At 48.2% G+C, this 5,586-nt stretch overlaps 1 non-coding gene across 1 annotated transcript; it reads right to left on the reverse strand.

Annotated features, from left to right (window-relative positions):
• Positions 1–3,888: 3,888 nt before the first annotated feature.
• Positions 3,889–3,961, reverse strand: TRNAV-CAC (transfer RNA valine (anticodon CAC)). The gene has a single exon. It is a non-coding gene; the product is annotated as a tRNA-Val (tRNA).
• Between the last annotated feature and the right edge of the window lie 1,625 nt (positions 3,962–5,586).

A 5,586-nucleotide genomic window follows, 5' to 3' on the forward strand; every position in this document is an offset into this window, starting at 1 on the left:
CAAGAGGTGGACAGCTTCTCACTGCTGCGGTGTCACATACCAGGAAGTACCAGAATCCTCAGGACAAACGTCAGACAAGAAAGGCTCATGGTCCAGATTAGCTGTCATCTTCTACCTAACAGGGAATAGATCCCTGTAAACCACCACCCAACAGGGATTATCTCCAGAAGTTCACTTCCTAAAATTAAAACCAGAATCCCGCACTGAGAGGAGAAATTAATGATGAACATATGAGAGGGAGAGAGAGAGAGAGAGAGAGAAAATCCTTGTCCAGTAAACACACAGTATGAAAAAGCCAAAATGCTCAATTTCTGCACATGAGATTTAACAGAACAGAGCAAACATGAGCTAATAACTCTAAGGGTCCAGGTCTGAAGCAGGAACCTGTGGGGGGGGCAGGATTCTGTTGGCTCCCACGATGTGCCTTAGATGGGCTAATTTTTATAGTCACAGCCAAAAAACACAGAAACAAACAAACAACTGACAAGGAATAACATAGAAACACTTATTCCCATGCTAATTCCCCATTTTATACGAGGAAGGAGAGGCATTACATTGTTTTCATCAAATTAAATATAACCAAAATTTATAAATAAAAGAGAAAAGGTGAGAAGGATAAAACCTCTGGGATCAGCGAGATTCTTCTCTTTGGATAAGTTGCTTGGCAGGACGTTATCAAAGAGGTCATTCTGGGTAGTCTTCTCGGGACCCTGTTGACTAGGTCAGCAGAGCGAACAATTACAATTATTGGAGGATTTTAAAAATATTGAATGTTTAGCTTTCGAACATATGCAATAGAACATCTCTGTGTAATGCCCACAATGTCCCTCTGTTGTCCTTCCCCTTAGTTATGTCGGGAGGGCACTGCTCCCTTTATTAGTTAGACTATCTTAGAGAGATGTATACAAAGATTGCTGTGTTGGCAAATAAATGAAGAAAGGGACATTGAAAGACTGGAAAATAAGATGGAATATGATTCAGTCTCACTTCTGTGGAAGGAAAATTTGAAGCATTTACCAACATTAGAAGCATAGAAACACTAAAGGTACCACTTGCACTTCCAGGTCTCTACGCTATAGAAACACTTGCACGAGTGTCAGAGGTGTGTGTACGATAATGATGGTTGCAGCATATTCGTCATCGTGAAACCATGAAACCAAGTAATACACAACCATGGAAGAAAGGCCTTTATCAAAAATAATGCAGAGGAGAATTATGATGATGAGTTCACTGCTAACATCATTCATAGAACAATTACTAATGTTCACAGATTAAAAGTTTAGGACACATAAAATATGACTTTCTTGTCCAAGAATATAGACTTGGCCGAATAAAGACTATCCCACCAGACCGTGGATTCCTGGATCTCTTTCAGGAGGCCGTAGGTTAGGCAAGTATAGAGTCCAATAGAGACGACAGACAATAGAGCTGGGAAGGGGAGTGTGGCCCAAGACTGGCAGCAGTCGTGAGGTGGACAGGACCCCAAACGCAGTTCCGTAAACTTTCTGGGAGCAGATGTACAGGTAATAATCAGCATGGAACACCGGGAATGGTAATCAACACGGAAAACCCTGAATGGGTTCTAACACCTTTCCCACCGTCCCTGGGTGGGCTCGAACCACACACCTTCCCATTAACAGCTGATTGCGCTAACCCACTGCGCCACAGAGACAGCAGCACGTGACTCTTCTGGACTCTCTGTGGAGTAGACACTTACTAATTCCTAGGATGTGCGTCTTTCTCGCAGGAAAATTGTACCAGTTGCACAGCCTCAGAAAAACGGACGGTTTAGAGCACTTAATCACACTGGACCTGAGACTGGGTCAAAGTCAGGAAAAGACAACACTAAGCACTAGTATCATAGGGCAGCCACCCATGCAGACAATTCTGACAAGCCCTTGAGAATACTCCCCCTGCCTTTGATGCATTTCCCATCTGCTCCTCTCATCCTCCCACTCATTACAGGGAAGGATTCGTCACCTTTGTGTCCTGTCAGAACCCTTTACACTCCCTGCAGGGCACAGAGATACAGGCAACAGCCAAGGGGCAGCTGCACTTCCCTGAAGGGCCTTTCCCCAGGTAGGCGGTTCCAGCGCTCAGGCTGACCCAAGACCCCACTGCCCGCCAAGGCAACCGGGAGGAGACCGGAGGGCAACCGGTCCGGGGGGATTCCTACTAGCACAGAACGTGTCTGGCCTGCACTTCGGGGGGAGCTGAATAAAACTCCTCCTAAAGCTTCTCTACAGCCTGAAGAGAACGGATTTCAGGTTCCTGAAAGGGCAAGGGGGCGTCCCCGCGAGGACAAACGCTTCCCCTGGTCTTGGAGGACAAGTCCCGCAGAAGCTAGCTTTGAGAGACACGCCAAACGAAAGGAGCAATCTTGAGTGGAGATGTCTGCAAGGAACTCTCATGTGGTGTCGCCATTCTTATATACGGAGAGAGAGTGAGAAACCCAACGTGGGAAAATGTTTACTGTGCACTTAGGTATAGAATATACGATGTTATTACTCTTGCAACTTTTCTGTATGTTTCAAAGGGTATTGGTTTTGGTTTTTCATGAATTTTTGGAACTCGAGTCCCCGATGCTCTTGGGATGAAAACTCTGTAAATAAGCCTTCGGGTTTGTAACATGCAGGGAGAAAAGAGCGGAGGCGAGAGCTGGCCAGCCCAGGCTGTTCTTTACATCTCCCCTCCTCCAGCCTGCGCGATGTCAAGGACCCTGAGGCCAGGACTCACCGGCATTTGGGGACTCAGTGCAGAAGCTCTTCTGCATCTGAACCTTGAAATAAACACAGCTCTGGTCGGGGCAGGAAGAGGAAGGCTCCTGCCAGTGGAGATGCTGAAGGGGAAAAAAAAGAAAAAAAAAAAAAGAAAGAAAAAAAGGCTTCCCTGACCGGGAATCGAACCCGGGCCGCAGCGGTGAAAGCGCCGAATCCTAGCCACTAGACCACCAGGGAACCATTGAGGAGCCGCGACTTCGAGTCTCCAGATGAAAACTGTAAAAGTAAAGATTACACTTCAGAGACCCGGAGAGCTGGAACGGAGATCTCCCAGAAGCCCAGGGCTGAATGCAGCTGTGCAAGGCTCCCAGCCCTTGCCCGGCTGCTCCTCACCCTTCACATCTGCAGTCTTGGGCGACGCTGTGGGCTCTGACACAGGACACAAGGTCCGTCCTGGTCTAGCTTCAGTGCTCTGTGCTGCTGAGCCAAGGTCATGCTCTCTTTCTGAAGCTCGGTTTTCTCTTGAGTCAGGTGCCGACTGCGATGTCAGCAGGTGATGGGCGGATCCGTTCACTTCCTGATGTCTTCTCTGGCTCTGGGGGCTCTCCTGGTTAACGGCACCGGTACGGGCTCCTTCCCCTCCGCGACCAGCTCAGTTCGTGGAGCCTGACATTGTTCATTTCCGTGTCTTTGGCTCGAGTCCCCGGTGCACAGTTGGGTTCGGTCTCTTTTGTTCCGTCACGCAAATCAAACTGTTGCGTAAGTGTGGCGAGGTGGGGGAAAGCCAAGTGTGAAGGGATGAACTTGTGTGAAGCCAAGCCGGGGATGAACTCCTTGGTTTCCAGAGCCATAACTCGCGTGAACATGTGCAAGAGACTTAGGCGCCTGCTTAGGAGGTGAGGGGATTTCCGGATGTAAAAATGAGCCGAAGTCAGCCTTGTCCTTTGCGCACTTGGGTCAGCTGGCTGTGGCCTGGACTCCGCAGTGACTCAGAGCGGAGAAAGGAGGGCTGGCTCCTAGCGCTGAGCAGGCTCTCAGGCAACAACGGAACTCCTGGCCTGTACCTTGGGGATGGAAAAATGCAGCTGCGCCCGCTGCCTCAGCCCCTGCCTTTCGGCCGTTTTGTTTTTTGAAAGGGAAGGTAAAAGTTTCAGAAAGGAAGAACGTTTGTTTCCGCCCGGTTTCGAACCGGGGACCTTTCGCGTGTGAGGCGAACGTGATAACCACTACACTACGGAAACAGTGCCGGTGCTACAGTTTAGTGACACATCCCTGAAATCCGTATGTCCTGCCAGCACTGCCCTACTCGCCAACTTTTTAAACTGAAGAATGGGCCTTGAAGCCCCAAGACCTCTCAGGCAAGGAGTCTGCGGCTTCCAAGAGGTCCTGCTTTTAGGGTTCCGAGCCTGCCCAGAAGGGAGGACCCCCGAGCCTCCCACAGTCGGCCTTTGGGCTCCCGCACCGACCGCAGAGTCCTCGGATCCACAGCTATGCCCCCGAGTGCAGGGGTCGCCCCGCTGACTCCTCAGCTCCCAGAAGCCGCGGGAGCCGGGGGTTCGCGCAAGTGCCCTTTGGGCCTAAGGGGGAAAAGTAGAGAATTAGGTTCATTCCAGTGAGCTTCTCTCTCTCTGGAGCTGATCCTGTGGGTCCCAGCTGCATTTCTCCAAAGGCTTCAAACAGAATTCCTTTAATCCACACTTCACTTACTTGTTTTCAGGGTGAATGCTAGCTTGCTACAAACACCCCGTCTTAACTGAAGGAGGAAATCTACAACTTCCAGGTAAATTCTATTTTCTTCCTCTGATTTCTTCAAACAACAACAACCAAAAAGACAGGTCACTGGTACATACTTGCACTTTTCTTATAATACTAAAGGTATGTCTGACTATCTATGAAAAGCTCTTGCTATAGAAACATGTGCAAGAGATTGTCTACCATGAGCTAAACACTCGTCATGCCTGCCCAGGGTCCAAGAAGCTGATGAAGCTGGATCCAGTCCCCCACTGCCTTTAGATCACCAGTTAGATCACCATCCACACCAACCAGTTTTCCAGATGCAGGTCACTTATATGAGGGAGAAGAGGTCAGCTAAACAATCGTAATTTGTTCTGGGGAATGTTGAAGGTCAGCAGTGGTACAGTTAGAAGGGGAAATAAAAGACTTCACAATAAGGATAATAGCAGCTTTCTCGAGCTTTACTGAGTGACCAGCACTGTTCCTCAGTGCTTTACTCTGGAATAACTTACTAAGTCCACATAACAGCCCTGAGGACAGTGTAGGACTTTACCACCCCTTGTTGCAGATGAGAACACTGAGGCACTGAAAAGCTGAGCTAACCTTATCAGTGCCTCACCCCCGTGACAGTGAGAGCCAGCACTCAGACCCAGGCACTTTGCCTCCAGAGCCCTTCCCCTTGGCCACCATGCTCATGGGTAACTGAGAAAACTTCACTGAGATTTGCATCCCTTCCTTGTTCAACCTCCAAGATTTCAAAAGGAAAAGAAGATTGAAAGGTAGGCCTACAAAACTCCCCAAACTAATTAACGAAATGAAGAAGAAGAAGAGGAGAAAGAGTAAACAGGACCTTTGGAGAAGCCACGACGTTAGACGCAGAGAGAATGACGATGAGCTTGTTAAACACATACTAACTGGAAACTGTCTATTTAAAGACTAAGAAGGACCTATCTTCCAACAATGTAAGGCCTAAACTTTCCCTTTCCATGGCAGTCTCCACCCAAGAATACATTTCAAAGCTACCAATAGAGTGTATACAGATGTGAACATGAGAATCATACTTCAACATTAGTGGTAAAGAGATTATTTTTGAATTTTCTTTATTTTTTATACAGCAGGTTCTTATTAGCAA

This window comes from Pseudorca crassidens, chromosome 2 (assembly GCF_039906515.1).
Source record: "Pseudorca crassidens isolate mPseCra1 chromosome 2, mPseCra1.hap1, whole genome shotgun sequence".
NCBI lineage: Eukaryota > Metazoa > Chordata > Mammalia > Artiodactyla > Delphinidae > Pseudorca > Pseudorca crassidens.